The following is a 21,373-nucleotide window of genomic DNA, read 5'->3' as shown; positions in this document are numbered from 1 at the left end:
GGGACCACAACTAATTTATGCATACAAACAATACAAACTCAGTCATGTGTATATAGGTGGTTAGGTGGTTTATGTGATTTGTGTGAGATAAGAGGTGACATGTAAGTTAATATAACAGTGAAAAAACGGTGAGGAAGGTGGATGTGAAGGAAATTGGCGGGGGATTAAACATGTAACAATACACCAATAAATGGTAACCTAATAGTAAATGGTAAGATGTTTTGTTTAAATATATTTTAGATATAGTTATGTATTAATATTATGTTTGTAATATAGTCTAAACATAATGAGTATTCATATTTTAGGTTTTATAACCACATATACAGTATATGTATATATCTAATAATCAAACAAAGTTCAGTTCCACCAATGCCAATTAGAACAGACAGGGAGTGGAGTTGGGGTTCCGGAATAGTTGGCCATCGATGTATAGCTTATCAACGACCATCGTAGTCCGTTTACCCTCCTGCCTATTTTGTCTCATTTTAGGAAACAGTACCTTTCGCCCCTCATTAATCTCTCTCGGGAATTGGTCATTCATTCCGAAAGAGGTCCCTTTAGGTTCCCGTCCTTTTAACAAATTCTTTCTGTTTAAAATACTCAAATTTAGCGATAATAAGAAGGGGTTTGTTGCCCCTACGGGCTCCAAGCCGATGTACACGGTGAAAAGAGATATTATTTACTGTCTTCTTAGGAATTTTTAACGATGTCGTCATAATTTTTTTTTTTTACTTGGCCTCTGTATTGTCAGAGGTGTTCTCGGATATGCCTGAGAATATTAAATTATCCCACATGCTACGGGATTGGACATCCAGAACCGTTTCTTTTAGCGTTTTATTTTCCTTTTTAATAGTTTCCAACTCGGCTGAAACAGCCGCGAGTGAAGAGCGTAACCATGATGCATTCTCGGCTTAAATTTCTTCCACCAAAACAATTCTCTTAATAATCCTTTGCGTATTTTTGTTCCACTCTCCTGTTAGCCTTTTCAAATTCTTCATCTGGACGTTGTCTCCTCTCACTCAAACCATCCATCCACGCCAAGTACATTAAAAAAAAGCACAAAAAAACCCCGGCAACCACCACAAGTTTTTGTCTTTCCTCGTTGTTCTGATTTTTGCGGCCCCGTACTTGGGTGACGTCACAGAAACCGTCGCAAGGCAATTACGTATCGATCGAAACCCGTGACTTGTGAGTCAGCCTTTTCAAATTCTTCATCTAAACGCCGTCTCCTCTCACTCAAACCATCCGTCCACGGCAAGTACATAAAATAAGCAAAGAAAAACAGCAACTTCCTAAAGTTTTTCTTTTTCCTCGTGATTTTTGTTGCGCGGTGCTTGGATGACGTCACCAAAACTTGTAACGTTGCGAAAGGGGTCGTACTCCACAGTGGAGACACAGCCACAAGGCTGGCTGAGAGGACGGTTCCTGTGAAATTCCCTTCCCCTCCTCATACCCGAACGTCGGTGGTAACGCAGCTTATATGTTCCAAAGGGGTAGGAGGAAGTTAAAAACGTATCTAGTCCTACCCCTTATTCGTTTTATGTTGATAAAATGCTAAGGTAATGTATTTGAACAAAAGGAAATGTATAAACCTAATCACATATACAAGTGCACTTTAACATACGCACATTTGCCAGCGACATATGTACATGAAATTCATAGACATAATACATTTATAAATCATATCCTCATACTAACATATACAATTTTCCTTGCACTCATACCGATACATCGGAAGAATTTACAGCATATATAAATTTTTAACAGCTCATGACTGACGTTTTTTAAACTTTGCTTTTAAACATTTATTTTAATTCAGCAAGTGACTGACTTTCAGGTCAGTTCCAAAATCATTCCACAAATTAACACCTTTTACAGAAACACACCTTTGCTTAATATTTGTTCTTGTTTAAAAAAATTTGTAGAGATTTGTACCCCTTATGTTATAAGGACTCTCTAATTTCAAACAGCTTCTGAGTACTGTGGCAGAGTAGATTGTTGTGTACTTTATACATTATTTGTGCTATTTTAAATTCCCCTCAGTGAGCTGGCACCTTATTGTGGTGGAGGGGTTTGTGTGTCCCAATGATCCTAGGAGCTATGTTGTCTTGGGCTTTATGCCCCTGGCAGGGTCACCCATGGCAAACAGGTCCTAGGTGAGGGGCCAGACAAAGCACGGCTCAAAAGACCCCTATGGTGAGTAAAATAAATGGACTGTTGTTTCCCTTGCCCGGACGCGGGTCACTGGGGCCTCCCTCTGGAGCCAGGCCTGGAGGCGGGGCTCGTTGGCGAGCGCCTGGTGGCCGGGCCTACACCCATGGGGCCCAGCCAGGCTCAGCCCGAAGAGGCAACGTGGGTCCCCCTTCCCATGGGTTCACCAACGGTGGGAGTGGAATGGGCGGCAGCCAAGGGCGATCCCCGGCTACAGAAGCTGGCTCTTGGGACATGAAATGTCACCTCTTTGGCGGGGAAGGAGCCCGAGTTGGTGTGTGAGGCTGAGATGTTCCGACTAGACATAATCGGACTCACCTCTACACACAGCTTGGGCTCTGGTACCAGTCCTCTCGAGAGGGGTTGAACTCTCTTCCACTCTGGAGTTGCCCACGGTGAGAGGCGCAGAGCAGGTGTGGGCATATTTATTGCCCTCCAGCTTGGCGCCTGTACATTGGGGTTCACCCCGGTAGACGAGACGGTAGCCTCCCTCCGCCTTCGGGTGGGGGGGACGACTCCTGACTGTTGTTTGTGTATATGCACCAAACAGCAGTTCAGAGTACCCTTTTTGGAGTCCTTGGAGGGTGTGTTGGAGAGCGCTTCCTCTGGGGACTCCCTCGTTCTGCTAGGGGAATTCAACGCTCACGTGAGCATGACAGTGAGTGAGACCTGAAGGGGCGTGATTGGGAGGAACGCCCCCCCCCCGATCTGAACCCGAGTGGTGTTTTGTTATTGGACTTTTGTGCTCGTCACGTATTGTCCATAACGAACACCATGTTCAAACATAGGGGTGTCCATATGGGCACTTGGCACCAAGACACCCTAGGCCGCAGTCCGATGATCGACTTTGTAGTCGTATCATCGGATTTGCGGCTGCATGTTTTGGACACTCAGGTGAAAAGAGGGGCGGGGCTGTCGACTGATCACCACCTGGTGGTGTGTTGGCTCCGATGGTGGGGTAAGATGCTGGTCAGACCTGGCAAACCCAAACGTATTGTGAGGGTTTGCTGGGAACGTCTGGCGGAATCCCCTGTCAAAAAGAGTTTCAACGCTCGCCTCCAGCAGAACTTCTCCCTTGTACCGAGGGAGGAGGGGGACATTGAGTCCGAATGAGCCATGTTCCACGCTTCCATTGTTGAGACGGCCGATCGGAGCTGTGGCCGTAAGGTTGTCGGTGCCTGCCGCGGCGGCAATCTTCAAACCCGCTGGTGGACACCAGCGTTAAGGGATGTCGGACCAGCTCTTCACCCTCTGCAGGGTCCTCAAGGGTGCGTGGCAGTTCGCCCAATCAAGCAAGATCTCCAACTCTCACTGGAGCGGTTCGCAGCCGAGTGTGAAGCAGTTGGGATGAAGATCAGCACCTGCATGGTCCTCAGTCGGAAAAGGGTGGCGTGTTCTCTCCGGGTCGGGGATGAGATCCTTCCCCAAGTGGAGGAGTCCAAGTATCTTGGGGTCTTGCTCACAAGTAATATTTTGATTGATTTATAAATCTTATGGCTCTTTTTTGCCGTTTGGATTGGTATTTGTTTTATATGCGTTTCCCCAGATTTCCACACAATAGGTCAGATATGGTAATAATAATGAACAATATAATGTGTACAATTATTTCTTATTCAGGACATCCTTAGTTTTAGAGAGTATCCCTATAATTTTTTACTTTTGACATTATCTGTGTGACTCCAACTTAATTTTTCATCAATAACTACTCCAAGAAATTTATTTCCATACACTATTTCCATTTCAACAGCAATACCAAAATTTTGACCTGTTGTGTGGTTTGTCTAGTACCAAAAACTATAAACTTTGTTTTATTTAAGTTTAGTGATAATTTGTTCATATCAAACAATTTTTTTAATGTGTTTAGTTCATTCTCCACAGTAGTCAGAAGCTGCTTCAGCTTTTCAGTTGAGCGTTGTATCATTGGCGAATAAGACACGTTTGAATATTTTTGAGGCACAAAAGATATCATTTATGTACAATATAAATAATTTGGGGCCTAGCACAGACCCTTGAGAGATTCCATGAGTAATCTTCAAGTGTTTTGATTGTATATTGTGTTAACTGTAAGTACTGACATCTTAAATGTAAATACTGATATCTTATCTTATTGTCAAAACAACTTTTCATCCATTTACATGCCAAACCTCTTATGCCATATCATTCTAATTTTTTCATTAGTACAGAATGATCTATAGTATCAAATGCTTTTTTTGTTTAATCTATAAACATTTCAACAATATTTTTTTTATTATCTATGTTAGTAGATATTTATTCTACGAGTTCCATGACTGCCATTGAGGTGGTCCGTTTTTCTCTAAACCCACATTGATTTGCACTTAAAAGCTTATGTTTTTCAGTAAAATTGTCCAGTCTATATGAAAAATTTTTTTTTTGAATTTTTTAGAACTGTGGCAGCAGTGAACTTGGTCTATAATTAGTGGATATATGTCTTTCTCCATTTTTATGAATAGGAATAACTTTTGCTATTTTCATTTTTGATGGAAATATACCGGCTTTAAACGACAAATTACATGTATAGGTGAAAGGTTGCACAACATATTCTATAATACTTTTTACTAATGTCATGTCAATGTTGAAGCAGTCAGTGGACTTTTTATTTTTTAATATTTTAACAACATTTAATACTTCTGTATCATTAACAGCATTAAGCCACATAGTGGATGGATTTTTTTTATGTGCTTATCTATTTCATGTTTGTTTCCTGGCTCAGGGATTTCTTTTGCCATATTATTGCCAACATTAACAAAATACTCATTAAAATCATAAGCTATGTCTGAAAATTTTTCAATAACAATATTTTTATCTTTTATAAAATATTCTGGAGAATCTTTTATTTTATTTTATTTTTAGCTATTTTTAATTACATGATTTAGTATTTTCCATATTTCTTGTGTGTTGCTTTTATTCTGCTCTAGTAATGAATGGTAATAATCTTTCTTACGTGTTCATATAATATCAATAGTTTATTTTTGTAGGTCTTGTACTTTATTTCAGCTTCCATAGTTCAAAATTTAATACATCTTTTGTATGAAATGTTTTTCTTTTTACATGCATTCTCTATCCCCTCCGTTATCCATGCCTTATTTATACCTTTATATTTTCTTGTGACTTTTATTAATGGACAATGTTTATTGTATAGAGAAATAATGGTAGACTGAAATGCACTGTATGCGATATTGGGATCATCGTTTGAATAGACCTCAGACCAATTATGTTTTTCTAAATCCAACTTTAAGGCAGCCATGGAGCGTTGTGTTTTTAGTCTTGTTTTGGATGTGTAAGTTATTGTTGTTAAAAAAAATATAGATATATATTAAAATTGTCTTGGAAGATTACAAAGACCGGAAGATGATCACTTATATCATTAATAAGAAGTCCACTTTCTATTTTATGGTCAAATTTATTTATAAATATGTTATCTATTAGTGTAGCTGTATCAATTGTTATTCTGCCAGGTTTCATAATTACAGGGAATACTATACATTGTATTTATAAAATCAGTTGTTTTCTGATGCCCATTCAGATTTAACAAATCAATGTTAAAATCACAACACATTATTTGCGTTTTTTTTTAATCATTTGGGCTACTGAGAATGTCCGTTAGTTTTTCATTAAATATGTCAAGACATGATCCTGGTGTCCTATACATACAATTTTCAATGGTTAAACATTCCATTATGTTGTCAATGGTGGTAGTCAAATACTCAATTTTAATGCTTCTTACAGCTTTGTCTACATTTATTGCGACACCCCCTCCCCTTCTATTTTCCCTATTTGTTGCAAACAATTCATATTCTTCTAGTCCCATGTCACTAATTTTTTCATTATCAATGGGGGGAGCCGGTGGGGTGCCTGGTGGGCCTGCCGTATAATAAAAAAAATATATATTTTACACTTTATTATAAATTCAGATATAAACTGAGATATAAAATGTGTGATTAATTTGCAATTAATCGTGAGTTAATTATTGAAGTCATTCGATAAACTACGATTAAAAGTTTTTATCGACTGACACCTCTATAAAAAATATACAAAAATGATCTGAAATAGCTAAATCCACAACAGAGGTAGTAATATGTGTTGACAGGCCAAAAGTAATAACTAGGTCAAGGTATGACCTTTTAAATGGGTAGGTTGTGAAATATGTTGAGTAAAATTCATACAGTTAAGAACATTTAAAAAATCAGATGCAAAGGAGTCAAGTTGATTGTCAATATCAATCTAGACATCCATTTTCTTAATTAACAATATTAGATTCATAATGGATATTCTTGACTACAGGGAGCTGATAGAGGATGGCATTTATATATATATATATATATATATATATATATATATATATAAAATCACCTAAAATAATTATTTGATTATATTTGCTATGAACAATGGAGAGGAGCTGAAGGGTGTAGTCGTCATGCCCGCATTGAACACCATGCTTTAGGCACTACTGACACCTAGAAGTAAAAACAGCGCACAGCACATACTGATATACAGTAGGTCTCATATCCTAATTTGACAAGAGACTTAACATTTAAGAACCAATACTGTTTCTGTCGTTCCTTGATTATTTTAACTTGAATAATGTGTATTTTGGCCAGTACCGAATGACTTGATTATAAATATTCTGTCTGTCTGTCTGTCTGTCTATCTATCTATCTATCTATCTATCTATCTATCTAGCTAGCTAGCTAGCTAGCTAGCTAGTTTTTGACTAGTATGTATAAAAGCATTTATTTCATATAAAACACATAGGCTGGCGTAACCTAACCTAACTCAAGCCGCATTAACTTTGTGACATGGTGTATAGTATATGCACATAATGATCCATATTATTATCATATAGGCTACTTCAGGGGTGCTCAAGTTCCAGAGCCCCTATCCAGCCTGTTTTCCATGTTTCTCTCCACTAACACACCTGATTCATGATCAGGATCGTTATCAGGCTTTTGCAAAGCTTGCTGATTAGCTGATCATCAGATTCAGCACATGGAAAACAGGCTAGATAGAGGCTCTGGAGGAGCGAACTTGAGCACCCCTGGGCTACTTGTTGACTATTGCTGTTCGTTACCGGCTCTCCCCGAATCATGTGTTGTTGTGTCCTTGGGCGAGACACTTCACACACATTACCTCCAGTACTACTCACACTGGTATATAAATAGTGTAAATGTTTGGTGGTGGTCGGAGGGGCGTTAGGCGCACACTGGCAGCCACGCTTCTGTCAGCCTGCCCCAAGGCAGCTCTGGTCTAGCTCTAGTTTACCGCCTGTGTGAGTGCATGCATTATGTATCCATTCTATTGTAAAGCATCTTTGAGTGTCTCAAAAAGCGCTATATAAATCCCATGCATTATTATTTTATATTTTTAAATCCAGGATAAATCCAATAGTAAACTTCTGCGCGACCTACGGTTACTCTAATCGGGTTAGAGATAGGAAATCATACTTTAGGCTACCGGCAGTGATTTTATTTTAACAATTCGACACACAAAACATGTACCCAATGTTGGAATATTCAACATTTATTATGAAGACATTTAACATTTTCTATGCATATTTTTACTGTTTATGAATCTACTTATAGTATATAGATGCCATATAACTGTGATAATGTTTGTGTGAAATATATTGGACATATTAACTGTATTGTAATGAATAACACTTTTCACTCCCTTCCAGCTGGTGAGATAGGAATGCACATGGGAGTCATGTTCTCAAGTTCTCATGGAAGATAACACTGTGGGTCTGAGGGAGTCTAGGTCGCATGGCATTACCTGTCTAATCATATATTTCCGGCTTTGGACGGAACTGGAGTAAACATGTCAGTAAATCACTTGTCTGTCTATTATAATTACTAACCCTTTGTCCAGCCTCAGAGGAGGAGTATGCTTTTTTCATCTATAAAGCGACTGTGTGTTTTCATATTGACACACTCGAGGCTTAACATCACCTTTGAATGTAAGCATGTCTTGTGTCTTTTAGGAGCTCCTAAAATAAATATTTTGCAAAAGAAGCTTCTTCATCAGATCTCATCTGCAATTATTTCGAACACGCAAAGATTACATTTAATATAGTAATCAAATAATACCTTCAAATGGTGACCTCCGACGGCGACAAATTGGGACGTTTTTGCAACAGCTGTGATGATCTTGGACAACTGAATTTCTAAATGCGCAAATATTAACAAGGTGAGTGGACAAATTATCCACGTAGAGAAATTCTGTTTGTTTGGGATTACTCAGAGCTGCATTACGTCCGTACCAAATTGTATTTGAGATCTGTGAACAAGTTAGGGGGGTTTTGAAGTCGTATTTGTTACGGAGGGACGCGAAAGTCCTCGATTTTGACAATTACTACGACATTGAACCATGCATGGGTTGGCCCGTTGAATACGGAAGTGACGTCAAGTGGGAGCGCTCCGCCGTTCGGAAACGGCATATGAGATTTGTTCCGCGGTGGAATAGGCTGTCTTGTTTTTATTTTTATTTTGGTATAAAGAAGCCGCTCGTGTGATATTCACATTGGAAGCGAGAGCTATGAAGAAGCCGCTCGTGTGATGTCATTCACATTGGAAGCGAGAGCTGTGAAGAAGCCGCCCGCGAAGATCCGGATAAGTATTTATTAAGTCGCGCAAAAAGATATTTAATTTCTGTTTCGTTTTTTCTTTTTCTTTTTCTAAAAAAAAAAAAATATATATATATATATAATAATTTTAATTTAATTAATGAGAATAGTTTTGATCTGTTCTATTGTAGTATCATAAGTGAGACGTCACTGACTTTATAAATATTATAAACAACTAAATTACTACATATAATGGACGACATATTTGACCGAGACTCAGAATGGTTTGATTTGCATAAACTTCCGGTCCATACTCAAAGCTTGTCGCTAAGCGAACAAGTCACGGCCGCAACGCTCGTCATGGCTGAAGCGCTGCCACGACGGCGACGGCGGAAGATGAAAAATCTTTTAAATGAATGGATGCGGACTAATTGTGATAAAGGTTGGTTCCCACCGTTAAAATCTGAGACATGTCTGATTGCATTAATGAAGTCTGTAGAAGTTGATTGTGTAAACAGTGCCAGATGCTGATTACCTCCGTGAAAAACACATCTATAGTTTCTTCGAATGGAAGAAAAGTTAGACGGTGTGGGGTTGTGGACCAAATGTTGGTTTGTGCTAGAATGTTAGCGTTGGGTAGCTCTGTGAAAGTTGCGCGGATGGCGGTGTTAAGTGAAGTTAAGTGAAAGGAGGACTGAGTTTGTTGGAAGGCAGGTATTTTGTGTCTCCAAAAATGAGCGAGATAAGATAGGATGTATATGAATGGCGTTTTGTAGGAAGAGGAAAAGAGTAGGTTTCAATGGAAAAGAGGTGGAAAAATCTCCTCTCTCTCCAGTTTCTCTGTCCTCAAAAAAGGGTGAAAAAGAATGGTAGCAGGAAATCTGCATATTTTGAAAGGATGGGGGCCGTGAGCTGCTGTTTTAAGAAGGTGGTGATTTGTACTGTTGTCTGTTAAAATTAAATTAAACTAGATAAAAAGGATAGGGGAGTGTGTATGATAAGTTTTTCTTCCGCCCCCCTTCTCTCTCTCTCCTTTTTGTCTCCCGTGGGGAGGGGGGTGTGATAAGTTTAGTCCTCTCTCCCATTGTCTCCATTTGGGAGACTTGTAGTCTGTTGTGTGTGAATAGCAGGGGTCTTCTAATGCTAATCTGTTAAAATCAAATTGTTCCTGTTAAGCAGAAAGATATAGAGGTCTAGATGATAACTACAGGCCACTATCATATTATTTTAAAATCAGATCTGTGTTTTTTATATAGTTGAATGAGTAATAAAACCAAATTTTAATATAGTTGAATAAGTAATAAAACCAAATTTTAATTGAAATAGACTTTTCATTTTTGATTTTTTGATTTCCCCTGCATCTCTGATAACTTATTCGTAGGTGTGAAAATGATTTAACCTTTGTCCTTATCTGAGTCCCATTCTAGAAGTCTGAGAAGTCCTGGAATTTGAGACTTCCCTCCATGTGGAAGCATAATTTAAGGTAACATGTAATGAAGAAGGAGTCTATGGTAGACATATGCGTAAATATAGTAATACTACTTGCTATAATGTAGAACACATTTAGATGAAACTACAAAATACATATTTTTTGAGAAAATTATTATTATTTTTTTAATTATAACAAGCATATAAATCTCTTGCTATGATCTCATCTCCCTCTGTCTGTTCCGAGTGTATAAGTGTTTCAGGCAGGTTCAATCTTTGACGAGAGGTGTTGTTCTTGGGTGTCTCCAACGTGCTGGAATAACCTGGCTGTTGGGCACAGAGTGGACGGCGAACTGAACAATGGTCACTTTCGGGGGGGGAAGTGATCGCACGGACTGCGAAAAGGATGGTATACTGCAAGTCCGCTCGCCATGAGACTGTTCAATGACTCTTATGAATTATCTGAGCAAAATGTCCATCAACTCTTTGAGCAGACATCTCAAACTCTCATCACAGCCGTCCTGATGAAACTGTCAGGGGTCTCCAGTGACAGCTAAGGCCTGCTTTGAACTTTGCCCTGCATAAACTGCTATCAACAAGGACAGGAAGGAATATGAACTCCAGTGTGGACTCAAAGTTCGAGTCATCTGAGATCGGCCTTTGAGCCATATTTTGGTCTGTTTGAGTACAGTTTGCACTCTGTACTGTGTCGGAAAAGGAGATGATCTATAGCAACGCAGTTTCGGAAATTGAGAACGGCTTATGTGAATTAGGGTAGTATAAAATTTATTCTAATCTTTAATACTATATTTTCCGTTGTTTGATGCTTGTTGAATTTGGTCTTCTAATTTTTTGCCCATTTTCCTTTTAAATTTTAGCTTCTGGATTGGACTCAGATGTGGAACACTTACGGCAAATTTGCTGGTTAAATTTTTAATTTTTGATTAAGGTCGTAGCACTGATTTTTAATTGGGTCATGATCTGCAAAGTTGCCTACTGTGTTTAACAAGCCCCGTTACTCTGTAGAAGAGGGGAGGATAATTAGCATTTTAAGATTACTCTTTGGTTTATTTGAAGTAGATATTCTGATCTTTTATCTTATTTTATAGTTAGTTTGTTTTTTCCTCACTCTGTGTTGCCTGGACAGAATTCAAATTTGCGCCTCCAAGGGTTTTGTTTTTAGGAATTGTTGTTGCAAGACTAAGCAGGATCTGCTCCTGTAGTCTTGGTGTTGGCCAAATTGCCCCAATTTGGTTTTTATTATCAACAGGACACAAGGTGTCAGTTTTTTCCCTTTTTGAAGCAGCAATTTGTAAGCGGCTGCAGTTTTCACATTCAGGTCTGAAATGATCAAAATTGATCTTTATCAGATGAGGGAGTCAGTTACTGGTCTGTCTGTGTGTGTCACGAAGGAAGGTATGCACACAAACAGTTCATGTTGAATTAAATCAATATAGGACTATAAGTTAGTCTGAATGAGGTGATACTTCTATAGTATGTGAGTGAATTAATTCACAGATGGAGAATTGAGGTGTTCGGATTTTGACCATGGGAGGAAAAGTAAGTGCTGGCGAAGACAAGTCATGGTGAAAATAAGGTAAGTATATTCAATTTCAGAAACAATTGAAAAGTATAATTTCTAGAGCCCATGGAATTTGCCATTTAGGTGTAGAAGGAACATTGGGACACCTGGTGGACATTATTTTATGAGACAAGTTGTAAAAATGAACTGTAGGACTGCAGTGTTTATTAAAGGTATAAATATATATAAATCTCTTCTCAGACTGTTTATGGCCCGGCCGGACATGAGCAGTTTTGGGTTAAGATGATGTTGTTTTTAAATGATTTACACTGCTATAATAAAAACCAGCGTAAAAAATACAGAAATTTGATGTATGATAAAAAGTACATTTATGCTAAATCTACAACAGTAAATATCATGGTAAAATATTTGATTAATCATTATCTACTATTATAAGGGCTTCTTAGGAATATTGGATTAGACAAAACCCATTTGAAAAAACAAAAACTTCATAAGATATAAAAAGGCTGGACTCCTTTTGAGGGTCATAAAAACAGGCCATTTCCCACCCCCAATGTTCCGCTGGGGGAGTCACACGTTGAGAGGCCCCCAGTAATTAAAGAGATAGTGTCTACATTCTCTAAGCTAACAGATAACCAACCAGAAGTTCCTTCAAAAATAAATGATTGTGAATATGTGTGGTTGAAAGTAACTAAAAGTAAATGGTCTTGTCCTCGTTGGCTAGGTCCATTTAAGGTCAAGGAGCGTACATCCTGTGCGGTGCGCTTGTATCGGAAAGGAGCTACTTGGTATCATCTCTCATCTACAAGGCCGGCTGGTTCTAGTTCAACGCTGCCTCCAAGGGCAATCATCTGCTGATCTACGCCCACACCAGTTGGAGCCATCTCACCGAGCCCCACCACTCCCGTTTCCAGCTGCATGCGGAGGAGGTCCTGAGAGGAGATTCATTGGAGTGCCTTTTCCATGGGCAAAGCTGACCAAGTGTCAATCTGCTGTTTGAAAGGGAGAAATCACTCAATGGTGATTTGAGTCACATGCCCCTTTTCATCAATTCACAAGGATAGAGTCACACTGGGAATGAAGTCCCGTGACCTTTCCTGCGATCTCTGGCAGTGAGCCAGGGTTCGGAAAAAGGCTGAAAACGCCTCTTAAAAAAAAAATAAATAATCAACCAACGACTGACAAACATCCTTCTCCTTCGACAAAAGAACTTCTTCTCAAGATGGTTTCGATGAAGAACTCTGCTACTAATTGCTGCATTGTGACGATTTTTCTCTTGTTAATTGTTGTGCCATTTTGGTTTTTCATGAAACCCCTTGACGTGAGTTTGAATACAACACACCGTGATAAAAGAAATGTTATTTCTACCCAAATTCCAATGGATAATGAACTGGGCGTATAGTAACTCAATTGTCCTGACCGTTGCTCCTAACACAAAAACATCTGTCAAACTCCCCATTAAATCTTTGAAGGGATTTAGTAGTGGGGGGCCGACGAAGCCTTTGGCTCAAGTACTGGTGGTATTTGACAAGTAGTGTTTTACGACTGGACTGGAGCACCTTCATTACCACCCAAAGTGGCCGATACTGGCCGTCAGGTTCCAGTGGGGAGGCAGTTTACTTTAGCAAGTGAGTAACATTGAGTAGAATGGGAAATCAATTCGAATTAACTTTTGTTCTTCCTGAAGATAATATCCGGCCACCTAATGTAACCATAAATAACACCTTTTGTTATGGCCTAATGCTGTGTGCATGGTTCTCTGGAACTGATCCCTATTTTCCAATTTTAATTTGCATTGATAAAACTATGACTAAGACAGAACAACCTAAAATGACTAAATCAGAATCGTATAGCCCTTGATATGTTACTTGCAGAAAGGGGTGGTGTTTGTTCAATGTTCGGAGAACAATGTTGTACTTTTATTCCTAATAACACTGCACCGGGTGGAAGTTTAACCAATGCCATTGAGGGACTCCGAACACTTAAAAAAAAATATATATATATATGAAAGAGCAGTCCGGTATCGATACGTCAATTTGGGATAACTGGATGGATGCTTTTGGAAGATATAAAAATTTGGTTTCAGCTTTTTTGACAACTTGCGGTTGTTGCTGTATTCCTTGTTTGAGATCGTTGTGCACGCGGCTTATTGCCACAGCCATTGAAAAGCAAGATGTACAAAACAAGTCGTCTTATATGATGGTAGAATCTGTAACTTCTAAAAGCTATGACCGCGGTGGCGACATCAGATGAAGATCCGGCTGGAATTTTTCTCTAGACTATTTCTAAGGGATTTAATGTCTTATTTTGAACAAATATATTTTGTTCATTGAGGGGCTGAAGACATTTAACATTTTCTATGCATATTTTTACTGTTTATGAATCTACTTATAGTATATAGATGCCATATAACTGTGATAATGTTTGTGTGAAATATATTGGACATATTAACTGTATTGTAATGAATAACACTTTTCACTCCCTTCCAGCTGGTGAGATAGGAATGCACATGGGAGTCATGTTCTCAAGTTCTCCTGGAAGATAACACTGTGGGTCTGAGGGAGTCTAGGTCGCATGGCATTACCTGTCTAATCATATATTTCCGGCTTTGGACGGAACTGGAGTAAACATGTCAGTAAATCACTTGTCTGTCTATTATAATTACTAACCCTTTGTCCAGCCTCAGAGGAGGAGTATTCTTTTTTCATCTATAAAGCGACTGTGCGTTTTCATATTGACACACTCGAGGCTTAACATCACCTTTGAATGTAAGCATGTCTTGTGTCTTTTAGGAGCTCCTAAAATAAATATTTTGCAAAAGAAGCTTCTTCATCAGATCTCATCTGCAATTATTTCGAACACGCAAAGATTACATTTAAGATAGTAATCAAATAATACCTTCAATTAATAATTAGAATTTGAGAACAGGTTGAAAAACGTGGTACGGCATTTTGTCAGTTCTGGGCCAGACGAGGTGAAAAAGGTGAATGAAGCAGGAACAGAGGGCCGGAAACAAGAGCGCTGAACAAAGTTCGCGCCGGCTGTTTTAAAGTTACTGGGCGTTGTCTGTCACAAGGGGGTGCGGGCGCCGTCCTTCTTTTGGCTCAACCCAAGTCAGAGACTTTTAAATTTCAAATTATTTAAATAATTAATAATTAAGAATTGAATTTGGCCAGGCTGGCAAGTCAAGTTCTTCCCAGCAAAACATGTTATCGTTACACATATCAACACACATCATGAGATCATTTTGTTCTTTCCGGAATAACTAAATAATCTCTTGAGTTTACAATCATCATTCCTGTTGAAATACATATGACATTCCTTTATAGGCATAACATGATGTGAAACATTCAGTTGTGCGTAAATTCACTTGTATGTGATGAATTTCTTATGTGAAATGGGTAAGATTGCTTTGTGGATTATAGGTGTTTCATGTGAGGGCAGTTCCGATCGTAACCACTTGAAGGCACTCTGGTCATGTGTAACCTCCAAGAAGGCTGGAATGTACTGACCAGGATTCCAACGGACCTTTTGGCCCATGTTGTTTTATGACTTTGATAAGAGTTTGCAGACTGCCAGTCTGCAATGTCAGCAGGGGTGAAGATGATGCTTTCCGATAAATACTTTAATGCCATAAACTTGAGGTTCTGGCTGGTGATAAACAAACATTCACATCCTGGTGAGATGGTCTGTGGTTGACTTCAAAAGAGTGTAATCTCTTTTGAACTGTCTCTGGTTTAGGCAAAAGGGGGAGAACGGAGGCATCTCACCCCACCTTAGGTTGACCAAGCGCATATTTCCATGAGTGAAATGTTAAGGAAAGGAAGAGAAAGAAATATTGATTGTGACTGGTATATAATCATTACAATTTAATGAATGACGTTTTACACCAGTAACCCGTGTCTACCAAAAGATAAATAGAACATAGATTTGCTGCCACGAGACAAACATTGGCATGTTGAACGCAGCCGATATCCTTCATCCATCCAGACACAAAGAGTGAGAGAAAGAGATCTTTCCCTCCAACCAACTTCAGCTTTTGGAGATTGCAGCTCAGAACGTCTGGTTCCAGTGAGTCGCAGTAACCTACTTTTCTACTTTGGACGTTTTTTTGTTGGTACATTTGTCCATTTTTCCACCATTTAAACAAAACGCTAACTGAAAACAATGCGCTCTCCGGGTATTTCTATTGATTGTTTGCCCTCCAGGAGGGTAAGCAGTAGTTAAGCTTTCTGGATAAAGTGACGTCAGCGAGAAGGGTCTATCGGTCTCTGCCAGTCACAAGACATTTGTTGCCAAGACACCATTTTGCGTGGAAGTCCGTGTTAGCAAAAAAGTTAAACAGCAGTTTCACTGCCCATATGGAAAAAAGTAAGAAGAATGAGAAAATACCTTACCGGGAAAAACCTAACAAGGAAGCCAGGGACCATTACATGTCTAAATTGTCGGACATTAACAACGTGGATCCTTATGACCTCCGAAGTAGAGACTGCAGCTCCGACGCCACGTTACTGCTCCTACCTCATCTGTGGACATCACCAACTATCTTGTGTTTGGTGTCAGTGCTTATACATTAGAAGAATGCGAACATGGTGGCCTGTGACAATGAAAAATGCCTCATTGTATGGTTTTATTTGAGTTGTGTTTTCTTACACCTCACAACAGCTGAGTCAGATTTTTGGGTTTGCCCTCAGTGCTCGGATAAAAAAAAAAGTATGTATTTGTTAATTTAAGGCTGGTTTTCATTGATAATATTTGAGTTTACCTCACAAATGTAGCTAAGCACCTCATGTTATTACCTCTGTACTAACCGTACATGTTAAGCTTTTCCTTGTGTTGTACTTGTACACTGTTCACTTATCAGTTGAATGTACTTTAAAAGAGTTTAACTTATTGTTTATGTACATGAGAATTTTTTATGCTTAAAGAATGTTCAAAAGTCTTGGTGATTTCGTTTTATTCTGGTTTTAAAAAAGAATCTTTACAAGTTTAGGTATTTTACAAATAATAAAATACAAAACACCTGTACATATTGGGGCATCTATGCATCTACACGACGGTTGGACAGTGATTTGTCAGGGCACATCACACAGTGACAACCTTATCCAACAATGTGACCTCTTCTCCTTCACATGGTACAACCAAGCTTATAGGAATAATTCCATTTAAGAGGTTATACTTTTGGTATATTTCCAATCACCCATTCTACATGGATTCTTAAATGTGCTATTTTCCAAGTTTCTTCCACGTCTCTAGCTGCTAACTGACTTTGGTGAATGCAGGAAGTTTTACTTTAGCGCACAACATGCCCACACACTCCTGAATGTCAAAACCTGTCAGCCAAGACTAGGTCCGCAGGCAACAACTGTTCAGCATGATGTGTTTGTCACTTGTACGACCTCCCCAGCCCTTTGACAAAAAAACAATAGGCTCCTTTTGGTGTCACACCTACATCTATTAAATATTTCATGGCGTGGCTGTGCTTGTAGCTGGAGAACATTTGGGCACGTGCTTTCAGGTTTGATGTTTTTTATGTAAATATCTCAAAGCATTCAATAACTGCCACCTCACTGCCACTCTGTGTCAAAAGGCCTCCACAGACTGGTGTGGCCTTTGCTTTGTAGAGAGTGTCTCTAACTGGGTGTGGCATTACTTTGTGGAGAGTGTCTCTATCTGGCCATATAATAGCATGTCTCAAATTTGCCTACAGAAATGACACCATATCATGAAATGTTTTGTCCTTGGGGAAACCTGGAGCTCATCAGTGTCTTCATCATGGTGTACCCCTGTCTCTGCTGCTTGAAAGGTCTGTTTCCGTGTCCTTCATCTCACAGAGCGTCCAGGGTCTGTTGGTTTGATAGATGTGTGTCTAAGATGTAGGGATGGGGCCCAGTCTTGATCACTTTCCATCATTCCATATGCTGACTCACCTGAAAGACACATTAGGTTTGATTTAGAGAAAAAGTTCACACTGGATCACACTATGCTCCAACTACAACCCTTTACAGTCTTTATTTAGACTCTGCGTCTATTTAAGACAAAAAACAACACACACACGATTAATAATTTAAAAGAGGCAGTCATACCAGTGCTTTCACCTCGCCGATTGATACCTGAATATAGTTGTTTACGTGTCTTTCAAATAATAAAGATAATAATTAATATAAATTGTATCGCTATACCCCTAGATGTCAGTGTTGCCTAGAAAACGTGTTCAGTGACTGGATGCTAATGCGGAGGAATGCGGAAATAAAAGCACTCTACGTGACTTCGGTGTGTTAAGTTAATTTTGTAACATTATTCAAAATGCCATTAAAAGTTTCCCTTACGTTTATGAGAATGCCGAGAACAAACACACTTGGGGAAACAAAACTTTTTGTTGAAAGTGAGATCCTTTCTTCTCACTGCTGAAATCCAGGCCATCCGACGTGACTTCTCCGCTATTTCCTCAGCCTGAGGTCCATGCAATCTTTTCCAAGTTGGAAAACAAAATAAACAAATACCTTTTTCCCCTGCTCTGCCGCTCCTGGATTGGCAGCCAACATGATTGAACCATTTTTGTAAACAATTGTGCGCAAGAACTAAAAATTGGTCTACAGAGGGCGCTACGGCTACATTAATGGACAGCGAGTGTATCTTTAGTTACTACTTGAAATGGTTATATAGAATTCCTAAATGTGAGTTATAGAATTACATTTTTTTCAACCATGGTTTTGCTGTTTCCTTTATTCTTCTCTCTCTAAGGTAACATACCTATAATTTGTTTTTTATAGGTGGCTATTCCTTTTGTTTGTTAATTGTTTTATGTTCTGTTTGAAAAGCTATTTATTTTTTATATCCATTAATGCAAGGGTTTTGAGAGATATAACCAAAAGGAAAAGTTTTTTCTTATTTTGTAAAGGGGTCTGCAGGGGTCGCTGTTTTACGGTTTTAAGGTCAAGTAATTTCCCATTATTAAGATGAACATGGCCACTGGCTGACACTTATTATTGACATCAACAACATTTTGACAAACGTTTATGGATACAATACTACTAACCAGAATAGGTTATTGCTAAAAGAAATTGCCCTTCACCTTGACCATCTCAGGCTGACATATTCAACCAACAATGTTATAGTATGAGGTGACATGAACATTGTCCGAGGTGATTTTTTTTTTTGACAAAGGGCCATCCAAATATACAGCCGGTCATCCAAATGCAACTTTCAATACCTTTTGCAATGAACAAAATTTAGTTGCTGTATGGCGTTATGCCAATAGAGGCATGACGAAATTTACATGGTTTAACGCAAACCATAAATCTAGAATTGACTATTGGCTTGTAGCAAAATTATTTGTTATCCTCTGAAGTGAGCTTTGATATTTATGTTGCACCTCTTACTGATCATAGCCTTATTTCTTTGATTTTAATACCTCCAAACAAAAAACAGACAACATCAATATATTGGAAATTGAACTCCAACCTTTTAAATAATAGTACTTATTGTGTATATGATCCATTCTCTCTGATGTTATGGTTTTGGAAGAACTGAATTCCCCTGTCACTAAATTGGAATTCTTCAAATTCAAAGTGAGACAATTGTGTATTTCCTTCAGCAAAAATATTGTAAGAGAACTTCAGCATAATGAACTAGAACTTGTCCATCAGCTAAACTTTTACTGCAAACTTTTTTACAATCTAAATCCAACTGAAGAAAAACAAAAAATACAAACCCTACAATTAAAACTGGTTGAAATGTATATTTCAAAGGCTAAAGGCGCATTTATTAGGTCAAGGGCTAAGTGGATAGAAAAGGGTGAAAAACATACTGCATATTTTTGTAATTTAGAAAAAAGAAGACAACATTGAAATGCCATAAATTCCTTGATGATAAACAATGTTGAAACTGTAGATGACAAATAGTTTTAAGCTGAAATCTTTTAATTTTACAGCAATTTATATTCTTCAAAATGTTCAGAACAAAAGTGCTATGCCTTTATGAATAGTATTAAATGTCATATTCACAAAATTAATGATGACTTTAAACAAATTTGTGATAACGATATAACGAGGGCAGAACTTGACCAGGCGGTTAAACGATTATCTCTTAACAAGTCCTCTGGTCCAGATGGACTTACAGGAAATTTTTACCGTCATTTTTGGGAAGACATAAAGGAATTGTTGTATGTTGTTTCAGATATTTTTGAATCATGCAATCTCCCTCCTACAATGTGTCAAGGAGTTATTATTTCCATCCCAAAAGCAGTAAAAGACAAAAGGATGGCGAAAAAAATCATCTTCCTACAAATCTATATCATCCTGTGTTTTTTCTTTTTTAAGACAAAAAAAGGTTGTGCTTTACATTGACTAGTTTTGGCGTCGACTGCGGCCTTCCTCAGAAGCTGTCAAACTGACAGTTGTGATGTGTCTCATCAGCTGATGTTCCTGGGGGTAGCCGGCGTGGCGGAGCTGTCATGTGACGCTCCACGCCAACTACGCCCTCCGTCGCTCGATGATCTCCAGAGAAGTGGATCCCATGTGTGGGAATGTTGAAAAGTTCTTTCCTCCCCCGTTTCCTGATCTCTATTGCTTCTTTTATCCATCTTTTGTATTTTTGTTCTTCTGTTCCAATGATGCTTGCTTTTTCCCAATCCATGATGTGGTTTTCTCGTTTGCAGTGATCTGATATGGCGGATTTTAGGTTTTCTTGTGTGGCCCTTTCCTTTTCTGCTCTGATCTTTTGGTGTTCTTTTTTTCTTATGTTGAAAGATCTTCCTGTTTCCCCAACATAGGTTTTATTGCAGGTTTTGCAGGGTATTTCATATATTACATTGCATTTATTGTCTGGATGTATACTGTCCTTTGGATGCTCTAATTTCTGCCTTAGTTTTTTGTGTGGCGTATTTATTGTACCTATATTGTATTTGTTCTGTGACAGCTCTAATCTATGGTAATGTGATTGTTTCCACATATTGATTGTCTGTCCTTTTAATTTGTTTCTCTTTTTTTTGTTCTTTCCTTTGTTTATTTTTTACCTGATTTTTGCCTTTTTCTATTGCCCATCGTGGATATTGACAGTTTTTTTGCACTGTTTCTATTTGTTTTTCTTCTCTCTTTCTGTCCTCCATGTCCATAATAATGTTTGTGCATTCAAATAATGGTCTAACAACTGACAGTTTGTGTGCAATGGAATGTTCTGAGGTCCAAAGTAGATACTGGTCCATGTGCGTGGGTTTCCTGTAGATTGTGGTCTTGATGCTGCCATCCTGTTTGTGATGAATACTTATGTCCAAAAAAGCGAGTTGTCCTCGTTGTTCTTCGTCCTTGTTGTTCTTCCTCATGTGTGAACGTGATATTTCCAGTTCTGCCCATTGTTTTGAGGTGGTCTGTTAAATCTTGTGTGTGTCCTTGTTTTACTTTTACAGAATGTCATCCACGTAGTGTTTACATAAACGGGAGGGCGTAGTCCCCGTGGAGCGTCACATGACAGTGTCATGTCTGGGAAGATCTGGTTTTGGTTGAGGGTCCCGATTGGTCCTGTGTGGGTTCCTGCCCTTCCGCGGGTTGACCAATCCAGGCCCTCAGCCACTTGTGCCTGGCCCCAGGTGTTTATTTAGTTCTTGGGTGGTG

At 38.7% G+C, this 21,373-nt stretch overlaps 1 protein-coding gene across 1 annotated transcript in view; it reads right to left on the bottom strand.

Moving 5' to 3' along the window:
• Positions 1-16,722: 16,722 nt before the first annotated feature.
• The window catches only part of LOC144055525 (palmitoyltransferase ZDHHC5-A-like), a 109,771-nt gene continuing 105,120 nt past the window's right edge, over positions 16,723-21,373 (bottom strand). The window contains exon 14 of the transcript XR_013294896.1: positions 16,723-17,692. The gene's annotated coding sequence lies outside the window, so the exon portion shown is untranslated. The remainder of the gene's footprint in view (positions 17,693-21,373) is intronic.

The sequence above is a fragment of the Vanacampus margaritifer genome, chromosome 7 (assembly GCF_051991255.1).
Source record: "Vanacampus margaritifer isolate UIUO_Vmar chromosome 7, RoL_Vmar_1.0, whole genome shotgun sequence".
Lineage (NCBI taxonomy): Eukaryota > Metazoa > Chordata > Actinopteri > Syngnathiformes > Syngnathidae > Vanacampus > Vanacampus margaritifer.
Note: the sequence above shows the minus strand (reverse complement) of the source record. Positions and strands in the feature narration are given on the sequence as shown.